Source organism: Tamandua tetradactyla, chromosome 4 (assembly GCF_023851605.1).
Source record: "Tamandua tetradactyla isolate mTamTet1 chromosome 4, mTamTet1.pri, whole genome shotgun sequence".
NCBI lineage: Eukaryota > Metazoa > Chordata > Mammalia > Pilosa > Myrmecophagidae > Tamandua > Tamandua tetradactyla.
Genome location: NC_135330.1, coordinates 148,642,221 through 148,670,166, shown reverse-complemented (window position 1 = coordinate 148,670,166; position 27,946 = coordinate 148,642,221). Strand labels below are relative to the sequence as shown.

At 34.3% G+C, this 27,946-nt stretch overlaps 2 long non-coding RNA genes across 12 annotated transcripts in view; one reads left to right on the top strand and one right to left on the bottom strand.

Moving 5' to 3' along the window:
• Positions 1 to 3,382, top strand: part of LOC143679434 (uncharacterized) — a 51,383-nt gene extending 48,001 nt beyond the window's left edge. Inside the window, exon 3 of the long non-coding RNA XR_013173761.1 lies at positions 3,130 to 3,382. This is a non-coding gene — a long non-coding RNA (uncharacterized LOC143679434). The remainder of the gene's footprint in view (positions 1 to 3,129) is intronic.
• LOC143679432 (uncharacterized) lies at positions 97 to 27,946 on the bottom strand. Of its 11 annotated transcripts, none has more exons than XR_013173752.1 (7): positions 27,597 to 27,946; positions 26,834 to 26,979; positions 25,232 to 25,360; positions 24,790 to 24,860; positions 24,443 to 24,698; positions 744 to 822; positions 97 to 235 (listed from the first exon to the last, which is right to left on the bottom strand). It is a non-coding gene; the product is annotated as an uncharacterized LOC143679432 (long non-coding RNA). The 11 variants fall into 11 exon arrangements; XR_013173760.1 differs by having other exon boundaries at positions 26,834 to 26,940; positions 27,597 to 27,635; XR_013173756.1 differs by lacking the exon at positions 27,597 to 27,946 and adding an exon at positions 27,156 to 27,514.

The window sequence follows — 27,946 nt, the reverse complement described above, 5'->3', positions numbered from 1 at the left end:
AACAGTAACATTTGCTATTAAATCAGAAATAGGAAACTATCGACGCGTGGAAATAAAGATAACTCCATTAATGATGATAGAGAACTGACTCGGAAATAATTTGAGACTCATCTTTTGTTTTTACTTTCAACTTCAATAGATTAATGAGAATCATCTTTTTCTTCTCCTGTTGCTTCTCATGGCTGTCTGTATATGTGTTGGAGAAATTGTAGGCACTATATAAGGCAAAGATGACCTTTGGGAAAGAAATGCATTAACATATTTTAAAATAATATCTATTTCTACTGTGTCTTGTCAACAGTCCTAAATCATTATTGGTAAAAGAAAACCTCGGCATGAACCACTGCTCCGCAATCAGGTCTAAGTATATAGGTACTGTGATGTGTGGCTTTAACCACAAGAATCAAGAGTATGAATAACCCAGGGCTCCGTTTGTTAACTGTTGAGTGTTAAATGTGAAAGGTGTGTGGCCTCACAATATTAAATGTAAAATGATTTTTATACCTTTGAGGATGTAGCTTATTAGCAAGAAGTGTGACAAAGTTACATGGATTTAATATTAATAGAAAAACATTTGCTGAAATACAATTAATACAAAATGAAATAGTAGAAGTGAATTCCATTAAAAGATTAAGGTTTTTTTCCCTCTTTCTTTTCATTCTTCTAATTCTCTTTCTCATGCTTCTTATTCTTTTCATCTCATCTCTTCAGCACTAAACATTTAGGAATCCATCTTTATCTACCTGTCAATACCTGGCACTCCTTTAAAAGTCACTTTAAATTTTAAGCACCGCTTCCTCCATTGTATATCTCCAAGTTCTTCTAAAAAAAAAGAAGCATGATGAATTCAGGAAATGAAAAGAAGCATGTATTGACGAACTGGTGGTATTTAGAGTGTTAAAGCTGAAAAAGTGGGCAGGAACCATCCTAAAAAGAATCTGGATTTTTAAACAGACAAATTTAGACATTATCCTGCAAGTGATGGAGCACATAACAGACTTTAAGCAAAGAAGAATCATTTTCTTCTTTGTGCTTTCTAAACATTCTTCTACCAGCAAGCAATGGATAGTTTGGCAGTCTGTAGCCAGGGGAAATATTTTGTATCTGAAAGATATATCTAATCATCTTATCTTATTGAAATAAGAACATGTAAACACAAAATAGATTGTAGAGCTTTTTGATGGCATAGACTGAATAAGTACTTTATTGCCAAATGATGCTGTTATAAATTTATACTTGTGAGGACACTGAACTTTGATGGCCTCTGTAAATGTTATTACATTTTAAAGTGTGGAGGAACTAAAATGTCGTGAGTCATTGAACACCCAATTCAACAACTTTCCTCCTTAAACACACACTCGCATAGAGCCTAAGTTTCATTGAAATAGGTAAAGTCAAGGTTTTATAAAGTTTTGGTAATGGATAGTGCTGATGGTAATATATCATTGTCAATGTAATTGCCACTGAAAAGGGAGATGCAATGATTTGAGTGTTATATGCGTTTAATAATTGTTTAATATATACCTAAGAGGCAACACATTTTAGTATAGGCTTTGAGTGAGAAAACTTCGCAATGCTTCTTTGGTTCAACAAGTTTGGTTGGCATTTTCTTTAAGCTACCTTCCCCCAGTCATCTTCATAAATTCATTTAGTTTGTCAAACAGTCTGATTTGATTCCCAGGAACATGGTTAAATGTTTAATTCAAATAAATTTTATCTGCATTTGAGAAAATAAATTGTTGAAATCCCTAGTTTGGGGAACCCTAAGGAAAAGCATTTCACAAGCCAAATAGTAACAAAAATAACAAAGTAAAGGACATTTGACAGATGAAAATTCAGATTCATTTTAACTACCAAAATTAGCATAAAAAATCCAGTAAAGTAGAAAAACTGTGAGTGGTGGGTACTTAAAAGAATAAATCATTTTTCGTCTGAAAATTGGTGGATGGTTTTACCACACGCTCTCACTTAAATCCTATATGCTTGAGTATTTTGTCTGAATATATAGAAATTGTTACTTCATATGTAAAAGGCACAAAACCTTAGCAAAATATATAAATGGAATCACTGTTAGTCTTATTCCATTTCTGTTAAGCCTAGATTTTACAGTTTTGGTTTAGTGCAGTAAAAGTGATTGCCAACAGCAGTTCAGGACTTGAGGCATTAAAATCCAGAAAGATTAAGATCAGGTTAATGCGTGCTACAAAAGCATGTTGTTATGTTAGTGTGTGTCTATGTTAGTGCATAGTGCGTGTCTACAAAAGCATCCACAAAAACTTCAGGGAGCACAGAGAAAAAGAATATTGGCTTTGTTATCAGGCATACTTGAGTTCAAATCCCAGTTCCACCATTTAGTCCTGAGTGGGACTGAGCAAATTTCATAAACTTTCTTGAAGATGACTTCCTTATTTGTGAGATAGATGTAATGACACTAATTTCATAAAGTCGTAAAGATACAATGAGGTAACATATCTATCAAATCTAGCACAGAGTCTAAAAACAATGTCTATTCAATAAAAGGTAGCAAGTGCTACTGTTGCAAACTGAACTGTCAACAAAAATCTGCAAATGCTCAGTAGAGCATAGTTAAAATGTGATTATTCCCAAAGGAGAGGATTGGAAGGAATAAAAGAAAGAAGAAAGATTTAGCAAAATTAATAAAAGAATCCTCAGTGGCTTGTTAGAATTTTAATATGCAAAATTGATGGAAAAGTGCATTTCAAACACAGAGAACAGAAATTAACGTGCTCTGAACAAGTAAATACTATTAAATAACTTCTTTCCTTTATCAAGAGTATTTCCCTCCTATTTTTATTTTTAAAGCTAATGATCCACTTAAGAATATCTACAAATCTCCTCAGGGATGAAAATGAAGTCATACACATTACCAATTATCATAAGTCCTGTAACATTACAAAATTATTGTGAAAATTATTTTTGTACCTTAGCAATGGTATTTTAACAATTTTTCCACAAGTATTCTAACATTGAGAGCTAGCACACAGGAAACTCTTTAGAAAATTGCTTTATAAAGAATTATATGCCCAACTGTGGGGATGTGTTATTTGCAAAGACCCTAAAACTTGTCTGAACTCATGATGAACCATTCTTTCTCTTTTCCTTTAAAAGGCCTTGTAGGTTCTTTCAGAACAGACAAAACTTCCTTGCTACTGCATAATAAACACAGACTGATCTCCCCTCCAGTAAACATTCAACAGAAAGAAAACAGCTGGTGCATGAAAGAGAAGCTTGCTCACACATTTCAAGATAATTTCCGATTAGATGCATCTTTAGATTATTCCAAACCACAATGTTTCTGGCTTGAATATGAAACATATTGAGGTTTTCAAGGAGGAATATTTGTTTCTGAATGCCAAGCTCTGTGCTCAGCCTAGCAGAAAGGGCTCTTATCCCTTTGGGCTCCCATAGGCTTGTGGAATAAAAGTGAGTGTGCATCGCTGGTTTGCTGTGGTCTCCCAAACTTTATCAAACTGCCGGTGTCGTGCTCTTCATTCAACAGATGGAAAATATTGCCTTGCAGCCCAGTGCCAGGAAGGGAGGCTCATAGGGAGAGGTGAATAGGGGCCCAGAGAGACAGACAGGCCATATGCATTCCAGTGAGGGGTTAGCGGTCAGGGAAAGTAGGAGTTCACTGAGGCAAGACAGAGAGAAATGGCCAAGCTGCTTTTGTGATTGATGATAAGTGGAATGCAAAGGAGAGAAGAGAAAATAAGCAGAAAAAGACATTTCAGTACAGAACACAAGGTATTAATAGTGACTATCACAACTATCTCTGATGATGATTTATAGTGTGGCTCTGAGGCAAACCCTCCAATCTAGGAACTGCTAATAATATGCGAATCATGGAACAACACTCAAAAAATGACAGCATACATTACAGCCACAAAATTTCTTTTGGAATTTTGCTTCCTGTTTCAGTATTTTATGTCCTCATTCAATATCTAAAGTAATCCATCTAGATAGACTTCCATGGTGCCTACGTGGAATTTCAGTTAAAGTGGATTTCCATGAAGCAGAATCATCTGCCCACTTCTCACTAACTTCAAAATTTAACAACCCTGTACCACTTAAGCTACTTTTCAACGTGACTGATTTTGTATTTTCCAATTTTAGTTTTCTCCTTTTTAGCTCATGTAGTATCAGCCTTCCTCAAAAGTACAATGAGAAGCAAAGGTCTTATAAAACAGGCTGTTCAAGGTCTTACAAATGCAAGGTAATGATCCTCAATAAAGCATGCTCACCTCCAGTAAGGAGAAGACTCTAGTCTTTGCACAGCAAGAGAAATTTTTCATTTAATCCAGTTTACAAGGTGTGTTCCTATCTCTGTATGGTCTTTAAATTAGAGCATGTGTAGAACTTTTTCAGGGCAAGTCCAGGATAGGGAGCATCAAATTCAGGTGGCTACTAAAAATTCCTAAGCACTCTAATAACTCCCAGGAGGACACACTTGTTTACTTTTGAGATAATACCTTTGTCCATGTTGAATGCCTTTTGTAACAAGGCAGAAGGTAGATGGAGAAAGAGTAGAAAGACCAATAGATAGACATGAATATATATATATCTTTTCTTTCATTATGATATTTGTTAACATTTAGTAAGTGCTTGCTATGTATCAGATACTTTTATATTTGCCTCTTCTGATCCCTATTTAACATTACAAAGCAGGCTGCCTTCTTGGTTGCAAGGTTTTCTGATATGGTAATGGAGGCACAGTTTCAAAGTCACAGGATCACTGTATGGTGGAGCAGGTTGACACAGTCAAGGCAGATGCAGTCCATGGTCTTAACTGCTCTGCCAGGCGCATTTTGTTCAATGAGAGATCAAAGTATGGCTCAAAATTCAGTTATTTTACGAGCTCCTGAGCTGGCATAAGAAAGATTCTTTCTCCTCTTCTGACCTGAAGGGTACGTATTACTATACCCTCCGTGCTCAGAGACTTAATGTACTCAACATTAACAAACTCTTGTGCTGGGGCTGAGGAAGAGTATTGAATCTTTTAGTTAGAGAAGCACAGTGAAGCTCTCAGGTCCAACTCACCCCACTCTGGGGTGCACCCTGTGCAATAGCTACACAGTACAACCTTTTCTTTTTCAACATGCATTATCTTTACTTTCCTTGTGGTTTGCTAATGTTTGCTTTCAGTAAGTCTCACCATTGATTAAAGTCAGTGTAAGCACTTAGGCCTACCAGGATATTTCAATCAATCTCTGAAAAGTGAGTATAGAAACATAGAATAGTATTCACACAACTGAGCAGTCAAATGTAGTAGTAATTAGTAACTGCTTATTTAAAATTTTGAAAAAACTTAAAATATATACACAACAAACTTTTAAAAGGAGGTTTGGGTTTGTTTTGGGGACACTATCAGATAAGTACATTCCACAATTTGGGGAAAAATAAGCACTTAAGCAGCATACTGATAACTTTTGTCAGCAGCCACTGGGAATGAAATCAATGAGTGTTGCCATAGCTGTACTTTTTTTTTTTTTATTAATTAATGGGAAAAAAGAAATTAACCCAACATTTAGAAATCATACCATTCTACATATGCAATCAGTAATTCTTAACATCATCACATAGATGCATGATCGTTTCTTAGTACATTTGCATCGGTTTAGAAGAACTAGCAACACAACTGAAAAAGATATAGAATGTTAATATAGAGAAAAAAATAAAAGTAATAATAGTAAAAAACAAAACAAAACAAAACAAAAACCTATAGCTCAGATGCAGCTTCATTCAGTGTTGAAGTGTTGAATTACTTTACAATTAGGTATTATTGTGCTGTCCATTTTTGAGTTTTTTTATCTAGTCCTGTTGCACAGTCTGTATCCCTTCAGCTCCAATTATCCATTATCTTACCCTGTTTCTAACTCCTGCTGGACTCTGTTACCAATGACATATTCCAAGTTTATTCTCGAATGTCGATTCACATCATTGGGACCATACAGCATTTGTCTTTTAGTTTTTGGCTAGACTCACTCAGCATAATGTTCTCTAGGTCCAACTACTTTTATTTGCAAGGAGAAGTTTTCATTAAGTTACTTCAAGTAATGCAAGATTTAGCATGAGAAAATGTATAGATACAAGGAAAATAAGTTATCACCCACATGGTACCAGATTTCAGAGGAGCCCAGGAAGCCACTGAATCACAACTCATTGCGACACCAAATGGAATGACATCAGGATTATAGTTTCCTTCAGTTACCTGGATAACTTTTCTTACCAACAAGAGCAGCAGTTTACTGATGTCTCACCACAGTTTGATTGAAAATACCTCCCCTCTTTCAGTCCAGTCTATGTAACATCATGTTGCTTGCATAATTTTCTTTCTTTCTTTTTTTTTTTTTTCACATGGGCAGGACCAGGAAATGAGCCCAGGGCTCTGGCATGTCAGGTAAGAACTCTGCCACTGAACCATTGTTGCCCACCTTACTTGTATAATTTTTAAGTAAGCAATACCTTTGTCTTTATTTTATATAATAAAAAATAAACATTACAAACTCATCTTTCTGAAATAAACTGGACACTGCTTTTCTGATAAACAAGAGAGAACTGGCTTTTAAAAAAATATTTTGAATTTTGATTTATTCCAGATAGTGAATTATCTGGCAGTAGACAGCTCCAGGGTGGGTTAACTCAAACTTTTGGCCACATCTTGGCCATAGATTGATGTCTCTAATACTTTCAGTTTTCCTTCACAGTTCAAAGCATAAATTCTTTTGCAGCAAGAATTGAATACAGGAAAAAAGCCAAAAGGCAAATAAAAAGTTTTTCTTTAAGTTAGTTTTCAGAATATTACATAATGAACAACAATAATTAATATGATTGCTACTTGGGCATATTTGCTTTCTTAGCTAATTTTTGAAAAGTAGAATCCCATGTTTAGAGAGCTGTTTTATGAAAAGATATCATGTTACAAATCTTTTTCACTCACTCACAGGACACGTCTTTATTAGGAACTATTACAAGTCAGGTATGGGATAGAAACATTGTCTTAGAACAATGCATACCATTGCAGTAAAGTCAGGTTTACATTAATTTCCAAGTTTCAAAAAAAGAAAAAGTCTCCATCTGCATATATGTCTGGAAGTGGGAAGATGGATGAGGCAAGAGAGCAACAAACCAAGGTAAAAATATAACCACATATTTCACTTATTAGCATTATTAATTCTACCTATTTCTTTGACTGAGGACTTGCAAATACCTGACACCAAACTCTATTTGCTACTCCTTTAGAGATTAAAATTGTAAGATTTAAATGGGACAATAATTCACTTAAAATTTGTTGCATAAGTCCTATATACGATATTCCGGATTTAATTACTTCTCAAAGGCAGAAGAGTCAAGCCTTATAGTTTAAAGGAGTAAAAGACTAGATAAGCACAAATGATTTACACTATCATATAAACAATGGAAGCATATTTGAGTTAGGCATCAACACACGAATACTAAAATTAGAATAGGGTCATATGTTTTCTGGGTGGAATTTGCCACGAGACTGAGTCAGTAGAAATTCTCCCATAGAAGTCGCATCCTGATTTTCTTTAATAAATCCATGTCCCCATACTTTCAGACACACATAAACACATACCTCTGTGCATAACTTTCAGACACACAAAAACACATAATTCTGTGCATAACACCCTGATTTTCTTTAACAAATCCAGGTCCGCAACTTTCAGACACACCCAAACACATAACTCTTATGTCACACATAACATCCTTGCCCCTGATTGCTTGGGCCTTGAATTAATTTGTTTGGGAACAAAACTTCTCTAATACACAAGAAAAAAATAATTTGGGGGAAGAAACTAATGAGTTCAATCACCATAGTTAGTCATGAGGATGAAATAAAAAGATTAACAGAAAAAGGACTTGTTATCTCTAAGAAGTGTCAGTTGATTAATTTGCGCTCTATTGTAGGTTACAGCAGCACTTTACCTAGGGGCTTTAATAGAATGGATAAGGGTCTGAGAGAATGATTTAGAGAAGAGAGGAAAGTGAGCCTGGGGCACTGAGATATGCTCTGTGAGGGTATCCATCCTCCAAATCTGATAAAATTTTCCACTGAAAATAACCTAAGGGACAGAATGAATTTACAATACTTCTTCTATTTCCCTTGTTTTTTTTGTTTTCTTTTTGTCTCCTCATACTCATACCATTCCTATGTAATGCTTTTTCTATCTATTCTCTCCACCACTGTAGGGGGCTCAGGGGAGGGTGTGATATATATATACATATGAAGAACCAAGCTAAAAATACAAAAAAGCAATTTACAAATCTTTAAAACAGATGTCAGGTCCAAGTTTCCAAGGGGTTATTAAATAACAAAGTTAAGCACAATATGTTTTTAGCATGTGTTTTTAGGCTAACCATATCCCTTTACTTGCTGCTACTAATCCTTTCCTATTTCTTTTTTTTTTTTTTAAGTCTGGAAACACATTGCATGTGTTAGTAAAAAAAAGCTAAAAGAACTTAGTAAATCAGTATTCTATGCATGAGTAACTATTGAAATAACTTAAAAGTAGAAATATTCACCTACAATGAACTATGATGAGAATTACTACAAATTGAAAACTTGTATGCACCAAGATTATGACTTACTTTCTTCAATAATATGACCTAAAAAAAAATCAACAGAGAAATATCCTTAAAGAAAAGTACATGATTAAAGGTGGGGGTGGGGGTAAGAGGGATAAAAGTCTTACTAGCAAGTACCACTGCAGCATTTTGATAAGATGCTAAGGGCTCTGTGGTACATCCACAACTTATATTCCTTTGTCCCCACCTTCTTTCTGCATACCTCTTTGCATATAACAATATTAATAAGTTCTTCTGGTACACAAAGTCTGTTATTGATAATAAATGCAATGCATTTAATCTCTGTTAAAATTAATGTGAGAGATGAATGACTAGCATAGTTTCCCAAGCCTTATCCATACATTTTTTTTAAGCCAGAGTAACCTGGGATTACTGAAAAGAGATATAAAACCTATATGACAAAAGCATTATCTACTGGGGGGGGGGGGGAATTAGACAATAAAATTATAACAATGCAGGCACCAGAGGCAGAGATATCTCTTACCACCTCTGATGAAAAAGAAGCTATACATAACATAACATTATCTAACATATAAGAGTGCAGGTGCATAAACAAAATTTAATTTGGAAAATGAATGGCTAGGATTAGGCACATGCTAACTCATCATTACCTCTAATGGCAAAGAATAATTCTTTAAGTGTGTGATTGACTGATATTAATTATACTCACAGTATTGCACGACCATCACCACTACCTATTTCCAAAGTTTTGAAGCAAATATGTATATATTTTATGTATATATGACAGGAAAAGAATGATAATTGATAACGAATTTAGCAGGCTTCAGGAAAATTAATAAGAATATTTTCTAGATGTTCTAAGAGTCACTATTAAAAAAAATTTATGGTGATACGTAATTTAGGAAGAAAGACATTCTGAATCTACATTTTGGTAAAATATCCAAATGAAAAAGTAAACTAAAGAGAGTATTGATATTAGATTTATAAAACATAAAAGATATTGACATATTTGAACATATTTAGATTATGAAGGGAATTCTTTCATTATGATTTGATTATGACAACAATTTATTTAGCTCAGTGGTTCCCAAAGTGCGATTCCCTGCACAGCAGCATCAGCACCCCGGAGGCACAGGCTAGAATTGCCGATTTTCAGACTCCTCCAATCTACTGAACTTGAAGCTCTGGATTGGGGCCAGGCAATCTGTGTTTTAACAAGCCCTAGAGGTGATCCTAATTCACACTAATTTACACAGTTGTTTTAGATAAAGCCACAAAGAAAGCTAAATTATTATTTTCAAATTGTAATACAAAATTAACAAAGGGAAAGGCTCATTACAACACACATTAATTCTTCTCATATTTTTCCAAAGAGTTCAAATAAGGATAATGAGATACTGTCTTAAAGAATAATATCTCCTTAAATACAATACATATAAAGCACTTCTTTTCCATACACTATTTTATTTTCCAAGTAACATTCTTCCCCAAACATTTGTCAAAACATATCTTCGTAATAGGTCAATTTCCTATTGAACTGTAAAAGCTGCTAAATATTGGCAAAATAATTGCCCTGGAGTACCAATGTCCCTAGACAGAAATTTACATGGGTTACTGATTAGGCTAAATCCATGAAAATGATATGGAGAAACATGAAAAATTGCAGGTATTGATGAATTTCAAGGAAGGATACATCTGCATAATACTTTTGCTTTTTTCTACTCTTTGATTATGTTTCTAGGCCTCATATTGAGTGACCTGAAATTGCTTTCAAAGTTATTGTCCAGAATATAATTTTTAGTCACTGGGGAGTAAAACAAGTACTGTAACCATGGCACAAGTCTTATGTGACCTACATCTCTCACAAGGAGAATTCTGAATGAAGCTTTAATGCTTATGAATACTTTTAGCTGCATGGCCTATTTGCTATCCCTAGGAGGTTGGTATTTAATGTGTCAAACATTTGTAAAACACCAAGAGCAGTATGGCCTTTGACCTGGGTCACTAAAAATGCACCCCATTCTAGTGAATTTTTTATTTCAGCCAGCAGATCCCATACATTTGCACTGTGCCTTATGAAGAATGCAGGCAGAGTATGATCTTTGACTTCTGGCCACCTGTGTCCCATACTTTTTGTGTGAAAGAAATAAAATGACAGGCTTGGATATTAAGCCCTGCGCTCCTTTTTTATTCAGGTGTATTGCCAGCTGAGCTGAATGACCCAAGGGTGCCTTAATTTATAATTTTTTTACCATTATAACTTGAACCAATGCATGTGTTATTGACAAATTATCTTAACATTGGTGTCATAAATGGGTTCTAGTTTTTGGTAAGTGGTATATTGATGCAATAAAATAATTCTAACATTTTGTATGCACACATATGTCCACATCCTTAATTGCTGCATGTGTTTTCCATATTAATGTCATCAGTATTGTTTTTAAATCCAGGATCTCTGACATTTTGGAATGCTTTTCACAGTCTTGCAACTAGTTTTATATATTACTATTCCAGAACCTATCCTGGGAATAACATTTGGGGATTTTGTTGTGAACAAGTTTTGTTTTAACAGTTCTGAAAAGTTCTGTGAGAATCAACAACCAAAGCATCTCACTAATAAAGAATAACATCTAGGGTTCTCTTTAGAAGCCTATCACATTAACTCACTAACTCAAGAGATAATTATTCCAATCCATCTATGTTCAGAGCACTATGCCAGGCACTGTGGAAACTATAAAGATGAGTTTCTTAGAGGTGCTAGGATATGTGTAAAAATAGCTTGAGCATGGGCTCAGATTGCATAAGTATAAACCAGAGGTGCAAATGGTGGTTATAAGAGCTTAACTGAGAGAGATGAGGAGAGGCTGCATGGAGAAGTTGGCATTTATTTTAGGACTTAAATAATGTATAGAATTTCGACAAATATAAATTAAGAGAGAAAATAATAGAATGGAGCCGATATAGAAAATGTCAAGCAGTCTATACTGAATGCATAACCAGATATGTGGAGAAAAGTAGTGAATCTTACCCAGAGAAAGTAGGACAGAGCTGATTATGGCAGATGTTGAATGCCATGCCAAGGAATTTTAACTTTATACCACTAGGGAGTTAGAGACATCATATTTTTTTTTTATTATTTAAGAATAAATTTTGACTACCAAGTTTAAAATAAGACTGTATCAGTAGCAAAGATCATGGTCCCTGGAATCACACAGATCCAGTTCCTACTTCCAAATCTAAAACTTTGTTGGTGATGAGAACATAAGCACATTTCTTCTTCTTATGCCACAGTTTCCTCATTTGAAATATTTGGAAATAATTACCTTTCTAACATGGTACTTGTGAAGATTATATCAGGTAATGTTTGAAATACATCCTGACAGTGTGCCTGAGCTATAGGAGATAAAGAGAAGTACTGTTTTTCTCTATTTTTCTCCAAGTGTTTAAATAATAGGCGATTGAAGGCTGGAAGTAAGAAAATAAAATGACTATATGAATCAAAATGTTAACAGAATGATTATAGTAGAGATTTCTGTAAAATAGATATGGGTATTTAGTATAGTGTTACTACCTGTTTACACTATATAGATGCAATACAGGAACATTTAGCTGATAATTTACCCTACCTCATTTCAGCATCATGTATGCAAAAGTCAAATTTATAGTTTAATTTCAAGTCATAAAGCTAATCCACATAAGTAGTCTACTCCAACCGTTTCTACAAATCAAATGAATCTGTCTCTTAGTTTAAGACAGCAGTGTCTTCTACTTTGGCAGAATTCTAAACAGTGTTTTAATGCCTTAAATAACTTTCTCTGCCTTACCCCTCACACACACATGCATACATGCAAAATAGTTTTTGCATAATTTTTACATGTTCATATGAAACAGGATGCTGATTAAATCAATTCAACAAAATGTTACCAACAATTCTCAATTCAAATATGAACAGTTTGACATATGACAGTTTTCCTTATGGGCAGTTTGACATATGGATTTTTCCTACTTCCAATTCAGGAAATGCATAAAAATATTAAAACGGGTCACCTGAAAAAAATGTGTCTCCTGTGCCTCATTAAGCATCCCATTTATGATATTCCCCCATCAAATATGTTCTTTAGTTTATTGCACTGCCTTTTTGAAGATTTGGTCATTAATTAATAATATGACTTCAGAGTCTACCAATATACCTATGTTTGCAAAGACTGCCAACTCAGTCAGAAGATACCTATCTGGATGTGTTATGGTAGGGAGGTATGGTGCCAAGAAAAAACAAATATGAAATAGATTAATAAAATCCAAAACAAGTATGTAAATTAGCTAAATCTTGGACATTGCCAAATCTGAGTCCAATTTTGTATTACCAAACTTGTCCTCTACCCCCAACCCTCTCCACTTCACCAAACCTTCTCTTGGGAATATCTGAGACTATAAAATAGAGCTGGCAAGGGACTCAGAAGAACTGCTCAACTAACAGAAAACGTTGGAAGAGGGACGGTGAAACCACTATACTTTGCCCTGAGGGCTGCAGGCAACAGCCTGAACCTCTGCACATGTTAAGACACTTCCAATCTGAAGAAACGACCTCGACAGTTTCCTCAAAGTGACAATTCTCATATTTGCCTTTTATATGTGAGCATTCTTGCATTCTGCAGATTCTCAGTATCACATCCCAAAAGAGACTGGTGTTGAGAATTGAGTTTGAGGATTATTCCTACAAATGAAGTAGTTTTTGTACTCACATCTGGTGAAGCCTAGGATAGATCGGTTGCCTAAGAAAATAACAGTTTTCATTCATTTCTGAGCTGCCAATCTACCCATACAAATTTGCAGCAACAACTTCTTTTACTCTTAAAAAAGAAAAAGCAAGTTTTACATCAGCCTTCACCTGGGAATATTTGTACAGTAGAAATTTTGCACTTAAATAGACTCTAGAAAACATAACAATCCAAAGAATTATGTAAATGTACTTAAATAAAGAAAGATAGTGTGTGTGTGTGTGTGTGTGTGTGTGTGTGTGTGTTGAGGGGAGAGAGTTGTAGACATATACCCCAGTCCTGAATTGATTTCCTTTTTTTTTGTATTATATCATCAGCTACCTCCGCACCCTCCATACATTTTCTTTCCTTCACCGCCTTTTTCTCCTCTAATGGGTGAGGGATGGAAGTTGCTGTATATACTACTAAACTTAAGCCAAAGAAAACTAGACTAAGTTGTGAAAAATTTTTATGTCTATGATCCAGTCCAGGTCTCCTTGGTGCTGATTTTCAGTGACACATATGTAGCAGCCAGTGTTCTAGCTAATGCTGTAATATTGAGAAGATTTGTTTACATTATCCAGCAATTAAGATTTTACTCCTTTTTAAAGGAGCCAAGTTTCCCAAAATTTGAAAATTACCCATTTTGTATTAGGAAAGACATCTTAAGTGTCAGTTAAAGTTAGGTCCAGTCTCCTGCTCAGTCACTTCCTGGCTATGCGATCTCGGATTAAACTCTCTGAATCTCAGTTTCTTCAACTGTAACTTAAGTATCAAAATGTACCGTAGGGTGGTTGTGGAAATTTCGTGAGTCAATGTAAAGTACTTAGCATGCAATTTACTCTTAATAAGTGGTAACAAGTCTTATTAATACTGCCATGCCATTGAACCATAACCCTTTCATTATCTTGGCTAGGGTTTTGTAATGAGATAAATAAAAGCTCACAAAAATAAAATATATTATTTTAGACAGAACTTCAGTATACTTTGAAAAATAAGGAAAAAAATGACAATAGCCTTCACCATACCTTAAAATATTTTTACTTGCCAAAATAATAAAAACATTGTGATTAAATTTTATTGACATTGTCTAATAATTTTACCTGATGACTTTTTTTTTAAGAGCAGAAAGTAACCAAAGGGTAAGGCAATGATGCGGTACCACAATAGAGGGGATTGTGTAATTCTCAGTGGGTTTCTACTTACTATGTGCTAGCAAAGCATATATGGAGAAGTTGCTGAAAATAATAAGCAAAGGTTAACAATTAAAATGGAGTTGACTGAAGTCTTTAAACTCTTTAAACTCTTGTACATTAGATTGAAGAGTAAGGACATTGCTCATAGTTTCTCTGATATGGGTCAACCTACTAACAATGAATAAAGAATGTAATGATTGTAAGAATGATTTTGTCAAAATGCACAATAATCTGTTTACTACATTGAAGGACAAAAATAAACAAACTCTAACTATCCTCTATATAAAGAAATACTTCAAAAGAACAGTTATTTCTGTTCCCCTTATTTATTTAGCTTATAAACAGGGACTAGAAAACTATATAGAATGAGAGAATTTGATTTATAGTAAAATTGTTAAATTGCTTGAGATATACTACTGACTTAATGTCTACAACCATTTGTAAGAAGTATCAGCACAAGGAAAGCATTTTTCTTAAACCAAGTTATTTGGTGCAAAAATCAGAATTCTGTGTCCTGGAAGTTATATGAATCATTGAAGCTGATATAAAAGAAGTTCAAGGCAAAAGCTGAATAAAACTCTGAAAAAGGCAGAATAGAGTAGTGAGGAGAAGATAAATTTTTGGATTAGACAGAACCTGAGTCAGACAGACTTCAACCACTTACATAATTTCTCTTAGATTTATCATCTGTGGAATAGGGATAAAAAATATCCCTTTCGCATGGCATTCTGAGTACAATTATGAGATGCAAAATATACAAAAATGTTAATGGAACATTTTTAACATGTATCATTTATTGTAACAAACTCTTTACTAAAGAGTTTGTGTATTTTACCTCATCCTTATATAGCCATGATGATCTAATGAGGTGAGTGCAATTATTTCCCTAGTCTACATATGAGGAAATAGGGTTAAGCATCTTAGTCAAGGTTACCAGCCTAGTGAGTAGAGGAATTTGGATATGAACCTGAGCCATCAAGTTCCAGAATCCAAATAAACTCCACAAATATAGAAAGGAAGAGACAAACTATTAAAGCATTTGATCTGGTGAGATAATCTTCCATTGTTATGCTCTTGCTTGTTTTACTTGCAAACATAAATGAAGTTTTAGAATTGAAAATGGGTATTAGCATGAATAAACTGACACCTTTACACAGTTGTAGATGATAAAAATTTACCGCATTCATGTAAGATTATTGAAAGTACCAACCCTAAATTTTCACTGTAAGCCGTTCTTATTTCTACTTTTAAATAAAATATATAAGAATACCCACTATTTGTCCAAACAAAATTAATTTTTGAAACATTAAAATAGATCTTTACAACAAAATAGTGCAACTCATTACTAAATTAAACATGAGAAAAATTCCCTTTCTTAATAAAAAATTTAATACTTCATTTGGGAAATAGAAATGTAATCTCTTTATCCTTCATTCACACTTCATATTTTATTTTTCAAATTTTGAACCTATGCTAGGTTTATTTCAAAATCTTTATTGCCAAGTAAGATTTCATATAGAAGCCAGGAAATCTTCGTAATAGGAAGAAAAAAAATGTGCTTGACCACTCTTGGGTTTATGCACTGACAATTTCTGTTTAACATTTCACAGTGAAATACTGCAATCCTGAGAAGTAATAATAAGTATATTTTCCATTTAAGGGAAATTTAGAAACTGAGGTTGGGAGGGGTCATCCAAGCAAGTTATCATGTTTACAACTTGTCATTATAAATTAATTTTTTGTCATACTGGTTATGTACAAGATGCTCAATGGCCAAGTTCATGGTATGGTATGATGAAAAGTACACATTTACTTGTATCAGGGACTTCAGAGCTGATAGTCATGTCCTGGACCAGCACAACTTCATTAAGCTGACAAATTTCATCTCATGAGGTTGCCTGGGAAATAATATTTGCTTCCTCAGTCTACAGGGAATATCGACATCAATAATAAGTATGTTTTGTATTCTAGAATTCTAATTATACTTAGCCTTATTTTGACTTCTGTTTATCATTGATCAGTTTGTAGCTATGACAAAGTATTTTATATTGGTACCATTTAACATGCTTTTGGATAAAAAATTAAGGCCAGAATAGTAAAAAGACTTTATTGATGGAGTATTTTACTCCTCACTGGAAAAAAATAGCATAGGAAATTTTTGTGAAATACTTTTAAAATGCATGCTTCTAATCTAAAAGAAACTGGCAAGAATATTTTTTATCATCCCATTTACAGTAATACTATGCACCAAATAAAATTCTATGCATTTATTCAATTATAAAGGAGAATTTAAAAGTTTTCATTGTGTAAAGCACAGTTGTAGGCACTGTGGAGAGGTCTTAAAGAAAATCAAGACAGTCCAGCACAGGAGATGGGGCAAGATAGAAAGTAATGATTGCAATACCAGAGGTAAGAATAATAGGAGGGAAGATATTCAATCCAGATGGGGCCTAGGAAAGGATTCCTGGGGCAGAGGGTGTTTAAACTACCCTTGCAGGACAGTAAGCCACTTTTGAGTCATCCTTAGACAGGTTTATATTATACATCTGATAAAATCTTCTAATATGTAGTAGTTACTGTATCTGAGCTGTGCTCATAGAAGCCCTGACACTGCCTAGTTTAATCAGCACTACAGTACTTCATCTTATGACATGAGATATATATGGGAATTCCTTTGTTTCCATTTGCTGACCAGAGTCAGCAGATATTCACAGTTGGTTCACTCCCTCCTTTTTGAAGAAACATAACATCTTCCACTGAGTGAACATTAAGGGCTGCTACTAGTATCTGATTAAAATATATATGTATATATATCATCCTTACAGCTGAGGGAGTCAGCTAATATTTAACTTATATGTTTTAGGATTAACAATCTCATGACATTTATTACACTTCATGAATGAATTGGAAATGAACTTTGTTGTGTAATTTTATTTATATTGGCTTTTAAATTAGTAAGTAAGATTGTAGTGTGTCAACCCCTGATTTAGATAACTCCCTTGTAAAAATGGCCGCCACCATTGTATTTTAATTAACACATTCGATTTTTTGGTTTATTACCGAGTTGATGGCAAGTGGAATTAACAATAAAAGAACAGAGAAAGACCTAACACACAAATTATGTGTATTTGCTAAGCAAATTTACATGCCTTCAGAATGCTACAGTAAGTTTCACAAATTTATAAGAAATTTGAAGAGAGAAAAATAGTATGAGAATTTATTCATCTCGATCAAATTCAAATTAGCTGTCATCAGTGGTTGTTTTTGATTGCCAATTATAATTCACACAAAGCATACATTATCATCATTAGTCACATCAAATTAATGTTGAAAATTTTTGTTGCATTTTATGGCTTTGTTTTATTTAATATACAGTTTTGGTTTTATCAGACATATAATCATACTAAATTTATATCTAACTTCATGCCTCTCTATATTTAAAATAATTGTTAAAAAATTATGTCAATTAAAATTTAAAAGGCAATGCTCATGTTTCATAATAATCCTTCTTTTTCTTTCTTTTCTCATATTTGAAAAGTATTGTATACAAAAATGTTTATTTTGATTAGTAGTTAATAGTGCAGAAATGTTCATTTTATAGGTGATGACCTTCATCGATTGCTACTTCATCTTATGTGAACTCTCTGCTGAATAATTCAATAGTTTCGATCTTTGTAATGATTTTAGTATTATAATTTCAAATTAAAGCTTTCAATATTCTTCATCATATTAAAATTTTCTTCTGATTACTTTTTATGATCATAGAAATAAAATAAATTTAAAAGTCTGTAAGGAGTAAACAAAACCCTTCTTGAATTTTCTCTGATATCATTGTAAAATGTCAGTTTCTAAGATTACTACTGGGTGGAAGCTTTATTAAGTCCATGCAATGTACAGGGAGAGGCCATTTGGTCTGAAATGATTGATGACCCACCATTCTCAAACATCTTAATAACTGGTGAGAAAGAGATTGAACCTTTTCTATAGAATTTTTTCTATTGGTTAATAAGGCTACCTTGGTTGATTCCATAGAGTAAACTGAGACTGATAACAGTAACAACATTAGAAGCTTTGCCAATAGAACTGAAATGGATCACATCATTGTAACTCCTTAAGAGAAGATTCCTTTCCAGGGATCTAGTAATATTACTTGGACTTTAGAGGGTAGTTTTAGAGATTGAACCTTTTCTATAGAATTTTTTCTATCGGTTAATAAGGCTACTTTGGTTGATTCCATAGAGTAAACGGAGACTGATAACAGTAACAACATTAGAAGCTTTGCCAATAGAACTAAAATGGATCACATCATTGTAACTCCTTAAGAGAGGATTCCTTTCTAGGGATCTATTAATATTACTTGGACTTTAGAGGGTAGTTTTAATTCAGATTAGAAAGCAATTTAATTATAATAATGCTAATAGAATTTGAAATTTTTTTCCTACTCTCATGCAGTACTACTAATCCATTAATTGACATTGCATGTGCTTTTTATTTCCTCTGTTTAAAAAGGGTCAAGTCAGAATAAAATCATGAAGATGTAACATTGTGGGTGAACCTTGAGGACATTATGTTGTGTGAAATTAGGCAGAAACAAAAGGACAAATGCTATATGGTTTCACTAATGTGAACAAACATCAATGAGCGAATTTTGAGAATTGAAGTTAAGAACACAGATCATCAGGAGATAGAAATAAGGTAAAGATTGGGTAATTGCTGCAGAATACAGATTGTGCAACAGGACTGACTGTAAATATTCAGAAATGGATAGCTCAATACTACCTGATTGTAGCACAATAATATAAGTACTGAATGAAGGGATGAGTATAATAGAGGGAGACGGCTGGGGGTACGTATGAAACCAGAAGGAAAGATAGAGTATAAAGACAGACAGTGTAATTCAGAAATGCCTAGAGTGGAGAATGATGGAGATTAAATGTACAAATAAAAAAAAAACATTTGTGCATGAGGGAGAACAAATGAATGTCAATATTGCAGGGTGTTAAAAATAAATGATATATGGAAAATAACAAAAAAATAGATGGTATATGGGAAAAAGTACAGTCAGTTCAAGCTCAGGTTTATAGTCAATAGTAATATTGTAATATGCTTCCACTGAAGGTAACAAAGGCATTATGTCAAAACCAAATATCAACAGGCAGGGGGCATGGGGAAGGGGTATGGATTCTCTGTGGAAGAAAAGGAAACATTTTCGGATAGAATATGGTGTGAAGGCATGTCCATATACTTAGGTTGGATTGTATGATGTGTGAATGAAACTGTTTAAAAATGAACAGAGAGAAATAACTACTAGAGAAAATGTGGAGAAAGATATGTACCTATTCACTGTCAGTAGGGAAACTGAGAGGTGCAGCCCCTTGGACGGCAGGGTGGTGGTTCCACGGGAGGCTAGGGCTGGGGTTGTCATACGATCCTGAAACCCCATTGCTCAGTATATACTTGGAGGAGCTGAGTGTGGCAACAGGAATGAACATCTTCACACTGGTGTCTCTGGCAGCAGTGTTCACAATCCACAATGGGTGGAGGTGGTCTAAGGGTACAACAACTGAGGAATGAAAGGGGAAACTATGGTTATAAATACAGCGGACTACTGACTGGCCAGTAGGAAAGAAGTTGACAAACATGCAATTAGGTGAATGACCCTTAAGAACTGTATGTTGATTGAAATGTCAGAAACTAAAAGACAGATATCATAATGCCTCATATGGACTAACTATAATATAAAAACTTGGTGAACTGAAGTTGAGAGCAAAGGTTATCAGGTTGGGACCTAATGTAAAAGGTCCTAGATTGTAAACTGTTACAGCAGTCACATATATTCATGAGTTGTAACTGTTGTTTCTAAATTCTCAAATACTGAGCTGTTTGTTTATAACCTGGTCATTCCCAGAAACTTTGGGTATTTATGTAACATCTGAGACTCAGAATTAGAGTTCTGAAGCTTTAAAAGTCAGCAGAATCCATACAGGAACTGTTTAAAAAGTTGAAAAAAGAATCTGACTTTGAGTAGAGATATGAATGAAGCTAATATGGACAGGATGAAGGTAAATCAGAATACAAGGTAAAGGATGATACCGTCCATATTTTAAAACTTCAACTTCTATGTGAGCCCAAAAGGAGAAATGTTTATTTGGTGCAAAATTTCTATTTTGGGTAGTACATTTCCTAATTTTACTTGTATGGTCAGTTTAATTGAGCACCATAAGTACATGGTATCTAGAATAAGGCGTGAGACTTTGTTGATTGGTCCAGGTCGGTATGATGTCCCAATATATCCCAGAATAATTTGGGCAGTGAATAAAGATGTATTTGCAAGGTCCCCTTGGGGCACTGGGGAGAAAGGAGGAAATGCTCAACTTCTCCATTTGGGGAATTTCTGATATTACCAGAAGCAGTGGAGACAACCAAATCAGTAGGCTGAGCCCTCGATCTTGGGATCACCCCTATGAAACTTATTCCTGCAAAAGATAGGCTAAGCCTACTTAAAATTAGGCCTAACTGTCACCTCCAGAGAACCTCTTTTGTTGCTCAAATGCGACCTCTGTCTCTAAGACGTGACAAGTGAGCTCACTGCCTTCCCCCTTCCCCCACGTGGGACATGACTCCCAGGGGTGTAAATTTCCCTGACAATATGGGACAGAAATCCCAGGATGAGCTGAGACCTGGCATGAAGGGATTGAGAAAATCTTCCTGACCAAAATGGGGAAGAGAGAAATGAGAAAAAATAAGGTGCCAGTGGCTGAGAGATTTCAAACCAGTCAAGAGGTTATCCTGGAGGTTTTTCTTACACATTATATAGTTATCCCTTTTTTGTTTATGATGCATTGGAGTACCCAGAGGGAAGTACCTGAAAATGTAGAGCTGTGTTCCAGTAACCTTGTTTCTTGAAGATGATTGTATAATGATATAGCTTTTACAGTGTGACTGTGTGATTGTGAAAACTCATGTCTTTTTATCTAGGATATGGACAGATGAGTAAAAAAATATACATAAAGAATAAATAAATAAATAATAGGGGGACAGAGGTTAAAATAAATTGGGAAGATGGAAATACTAGTGGTCAGTGAAAGGGAGGGGTAAGGAGTATGGTATGTATGAGTTTTTTTCTTTTCCTTTTTTTTTGTTTTTGTTTTTGTTTCTGTATGCTGTATGGTGGGGTCACATTTCATTCTTTTTTCCATGTGAGTATCCGTTATTGCCACACTATCTATTGAATTCTTTCTTTGTTTTTTGTTTGTTTGCTTCTTTTGAGAAGTGCATTGGCTGGGAATCTAATCTCCTGTATAGCAAGTAGGAATTCTACCGCTAAACTACCCATGCAACCCCTCTTTTTTCTTTTTTCTTTTTCTTTTTCAAGAGTGATTCAAATGTTCTAAAAAAAATTGATCATGGTGATGACTACACATCTATGTGATGATATTCTGAGCTATTGATTGTACACTATGTATGGAAAGCTAGTATGTTATGAATTTTTGAGTATTTATGTGTTAAGATTTACCAATAAAATATTTTTTTAAAAAGGTCAAGCCTTTGCTATCATAGTATTAGCTATTTATTTGAAGCTGTTAATTTCTCATTGTGTTTTATAAATGTATTCATAAGACCCTCCCTCTACTCCTAAACTTATTGACTACCTTTGTTATTTGTGTAAATACCTGTTTCGTTCTCTTGCATCCACATCCTTTGAAACAGGATGGATTTCTTTGAGTCTTATATAATACTCAACACAATGCCTTACACATAGCAGCACTCAAAAATGTCTGTCAAAATCATTTTATGAATTTTAGTTGTTTGTTTATCTATTTTTCTTCACTCTTGGAGTGCAAAGGAGAAAATATTTCATTTATCTACAGAGATGATTGTTAGGATTTCCTTGATAATTTATATGTACCTTCCAGCCCAGATGAGCAGAAAAGACTGATGGTCAATTTTTCAGGCAAATTAAAGATGGACTTACATTTTTCTGATTGCAAAATAAATCAGTCTGAGCTATCGTAGTGTTCAGATTTCAACAATGCATCCTGATTTTTTGTTGGTCGTGATGTGCTTGCTTGGGACACTGACTCTGAATTAAGATGTTTGATTCTTGCTTCCACACTCACCCATTTAAAAATTCTTACGCTGATCCATTTGTATGATGAATCCAGCTCTATTAATTTTACATAACATGCTTTGTTATTTTTGCTCTCTTTGTTTTAAATTTTTATTTGCTGATTCTGTATCTGCTTATGCCCTTGTATTGGAAATTCTTCATAAACCTGCATAGCTGCCTGGTTTGAGATATGTTTTTCTCTCTTTTGAAACAGGTCCTGATATTTTCATCCCATAAACTTAGGGATCTGTTAGGGATCTGTTCAAGGATCTGCAAACTCTACTATGTCCTTACTATAAGCATAGGGGTATTGGAGATCAAAGTAGCAAAGCTAAAGTATTCTAAACTCTTATCTCCATTCATCTGGGCATTTAAAAATTAGCATATTGTCTCATCCTGGTAGCTATTAAGATTTTACCATTTTTTAACTAATGTAATTATTCAAGCAAAATATGAACATTAAGTGCAGCAGGTAAAGTGAATATACTTCTAAGATATAGAAATAATTTTATTGTCTTAGTTTAAGTGTTTTGATGCTACAAATATTGTTCGAGTTCCAAGAATATATTAGTTTAAAATATATCATGCAAAAAGTTATACTAATAAAATTATAGAGAATAGATCCCTTGTGTTGACTGATATAGACTCGTGGGCACATTTTCAAAATTATTGCAATAAAAATACACTTTTATCAATTATGAATGTGCTACCACAAAACAAATGAGTATATTCCAAATCCTGTCTGTGCTTCATAATGATGCTTTTTATCATAAAACAATGAACTTCACACTCATAGTTGATAAAAATCTAGCTCCACACATTTTCTAGACAATTATTTCACTGTATCATTAATAGTAATAGTTTTTGTTTTCCTTTTTTTGATTCAAATGAAGCACTAAAAGAAAGGCCACAAACTTAGAACTCGCTTTATAGCAGGCAGCATGATTTGGGTTCTACAGCTTTTTCCATGAGACAGGAAGCAATTGAATGTCTCCCTGACTTTATTGAAAGTTTTTACAAGTCTAGACAAAGCTCTACACAGAAACTGCTTGCAACCCTGTAACAGAATGAATATGTGCAGCGGGACTCTGCACGGAGAGTTAATACTCCAATTTAGACTCCTGATCTCCAATAGTAGACCATTTATTTGTTTGTAACTTAGTTACAATTCCAAATATTTTTCGGCCCTGATTTAAACCTCACTCAATTGGAGATTTTATAAACTAATAAAATAAGGCCTTGGTATTATTACTCTAGTTTATGCTTTAACCCACCTGTAATTCAGTATTGCAAATTAATATCTTAGTGTTTTCGTTTTTTTAACCAAGATGCAAATCAATTGTATTGACACTGCTGTATTGCATAGAATTGAGTATTTGAAATACATTTCATAACATTAAGAACATTTATTTAAGAAAAACAAGGTATAGAAAGGCAAGGGCAATGTATTGGGTAAAAAACAAAATGTCTTTGTAAATAATCAGTCCTAATATTACAATTAATTGCCCATTCATGCATTTGAAATTGCCCTTTAAACACAAGAGTAATAAATACAATCTATTAGGCTTTTAGCAGAATTTGATTTAATGTTGTGTGCTGTCTCTATCATCTAACTATTATTCTAAGTCTAATGACATTTAAACAAAGAATTAGAAGATAGGAAACTTATGTTTATTAATACAGGTAACAGAAACCAACCAGAATTAGCTGAGATAGAAAGTGGTTATTCAATATAGAGCTACAGTAATTCGCACAGAACAGTAAATGGAAAAGTGGACAAACTACTCACTAACCTTGCATATCCCCTGTATGAAATCTGCTTCATTATTTTCTCTATGAGCAGATGAACCTCTTTGCTTCTCTCACCCACAGATCAGGTGGAACATATGTTTCCTGGTTATATGTCCATCCTTAGTTTGAATTCTAAATGTTGGAGACAGATTGTTGTTGACACACAGATGCTCAATCCTGGCTCAATTAATAACGAAGAGGGGCCAAGGACACCTTCTGCCCAAACATGACAGGGCATTGTTGTGAAATAGAATGTCCCTATGGGTCAGAGGTAGCTATTAGAAGAAAATAGTCATGGTGAGCTGGGCAGTCACCCAATACAAAATTAAGTTATTATTACTATAATTACCTGTTTTATTAGCATATTAATGACAGTAGTTTCACAGTCATTTGAAAGGAACTCCGGTGCAAGGAGCTTTGCTGTAGATATCGAAATATAAAGATTAGTCAGATATGATTCTTATTCTCAAAGTGTTTACAGTTGGATGTTTGCAACTGAAGATTTTTCCAGTTATCTCACTATTTGCCATGAGTTTATCACATTTTAACAGTACAAAATGAATATTTACTGACTTTAAAAGTATAAGGAAAATTCTAAGAATGTTATTATTTTTCTTGGTAATCAGGAAAGTAATAAAATACACACATCATTGAAGAAAGATTATATAACCTGTTGTGGGAGGATATATTGGTCAACACATTGATATACATAAGGTAATCAAAATGTATAATGTAATTGTGGCAATATAATAAAGAAGAAATGATAATGATAATAATAATGATAAACTCACCAATGTAAGTGAGCTTTCTGCTGCTCTAGCACCCATAGAACATGTACGCTGACTAGTTGTCCAGCTCCTAGAAATTGCAATTAATCTCTTCTAGTGGTTGATTACATGAAGGAAAGCAATAGACAGTTGCTGAAACACAATGTTTTAAATGAAATTGAAATTCAAGATCTACAGTATAACAGAATGGTCACTATCCACAATTTCTCTTGTCATCTGAAAGATCAGCTCTGTATGAATAACTTACTTAGGTATTACCTACATGGCCTACATAGGATTTTTTTTCCATAGATGTGATTTTAACTTCAACACCAACAACAAGAAAAATTCAATGGTTTAGAGGGGGGGAGGGGTGAAATAACCATATCTGCCGGAAAAACTGCCATCTGACTGTGAACTAACTCTTGAATTTCACACAGGGCAAGTTTGTTCCTAGTCTCACAACTATTGAAAAAGCAGGAAGTTTTTGGAAGGGAAAATTAGAGCTGGGAATAATGTGGTGGGGATCTAATATTTCAGTGTGACACATTTCTTACTGAAACTGTGCCCAGAATTTTTGTTTCCTTTCCATTTGAGGGACAGGGGCTGCATAAATAACTCATAAACAGAGATAAATTTTCCCTGGAGAAGATGGGAGAGACAGGATATTCAGGGCAAATAAGGTCTGACACCAAACAGAAGGGACAGTGGATCCTGTGGTCAATAAAGAACAGTGAGAAAAGCAGGAGAACAGTGAGATGAGAAGCCCAGAAAAGACACTGACCATGAGGTCCTGAGGGCATAGGAGGAGGAACCAAAATAACAAAGACAGCTTTGAGAAGGGGGGCGGTGGGACAGTCAAAGAAAAAAGTACCCAATACTCTAACCCAATGATTAACAATCACAAGCAACTGGAGACATGGAAAGTTTTTTAATGTAGAAGCAAAGAAAAGTATTCTCCCTAAGGAAACAATGAAATTCACACAAATATATGTATATAAAAGAATATAATGCAGCAGTATTTATAATATTGAAAATATTAAAGTAATCTGCATATCTCAATATATGCTACATGAAATATATGCGACATGTATGTATATGGTTTTTGTGTGTGCATATATGTACATATATATTGGAATAATACATAGCCAATATATTATTTTAAATTTGAAAATTTTATATATTTTTAAAGGTTTATAGAGCAAAACTTATCCTTTTTATATGTATCCTAAATACATGATACATATATAAACATATGTGCAGAAAATAAGAGACTGAAAAAATACATCAAAATATCAACAATGGTTTTCTCTGGATGATGCATTACATATGATTTTAATTTACCTTCTCTATGCTTTAAGATGTTTACCAGATTTTCTATAACAATAGGATGCTCCTTTATATTTTACATTTTTTAAATGCAAATCATGATCATTTTTTAAAGTTTTAAGTAGTATCCAATAACTGTTAAATAATGTATGAAAGCTCCCAGCTCTATTTATTCTTAAGCTCTCCTTAGCCATTTAGTCACAATCTTCCAGTGTACCATATTTATCCATTTGCTTCTATCTTTTTTATTAGTTACTCACAGAATTCTAAATAATATTTATATTGTATACTACTTACTGTACATATGTTTTGATGCTTTTCCCACTCTTTATTGCCTCTCTCTGTGCCCAAAGAAGTTGAATTTTATGAGCTGCTTCTTTTCAGGCTCAGTTGTCAGCTTGATTCTGGTTGTATTTGGTTAAAAGGAGGCAGGAGATCAGATGCTGTTAAAAAGAGAGGCTGACATATTTCATCTCCAAATATCTCTGCTTTTGTGCAGAATCTCTACCCAATGAGTGTACCATCCTTGTCGTTTAAGCTTTCACTGGGCTCCAGATCTCAGTGTGTTCCCCTGGTAGCTACAGCCATAAGATGGTAATAGCGCTCTGATATTGCTAACCTTTAGTTTTGTCCCTTTGCACAGCATATTTGAAACATTTGGAGTAAATTCTGTTTCCTGCCAGTCACTGGAATGGCTGAGCATTTGTTACCAGAAAGGGTACTAGGAAAGGACAAAAAAAATCCCCAAAATGAATTTAAGGGGAAGGGATGTTAATTGCTGAGCATAAGGTGGACCACTGGCCAGGCAAAAAATGGGTCACTTGGCATGGTAGGTACGGCATCTACTTAATAATATTGCACTGGTGGTGTGGGACAGAGTAGCAGTGGAGCACAAGCTCCTGAGTGATCAAGTGGCTGATGTGTGTGATCACCATGACAACAATGGTAAGGACATAATCCTCATCATTGTTGGGAAGAAAAGCTGTCTCTGATTTCTCTATAAAGAAAACAAAACAAGAAAGAAGCTCTGAGACTTCACCTTCCAGCTTAAGGCACTTACGGGAAAGCAGAAACTTCCATGATGAATTTACAGTAATTCCTGCAGAGAAAACATGGCCATGTTAGTTTCCTATCGCTACTATAACAAATTACCACAAACTGAGTTGCTTAAAACAAGAGAAATATATTATTCTACAGATCTGGAAGCCAGAAGTCCAAGGTAGTTCTTCCTGGGTTAAAATCAAGGTGTCAGCAGGGCTGTATTCTTTGGAGTCCTTAAGGGAAGAATCCACTCCCTTTTCTTTTTCAGCCTAGAAGCTGCCTGAATTCCTTAGATTGTTGCCCCTTCTCCCATCTTCAAAGTCAGCAGCCACGTAGCTTCTTGAATCTTACTCTCCCCTTGACTCTCCT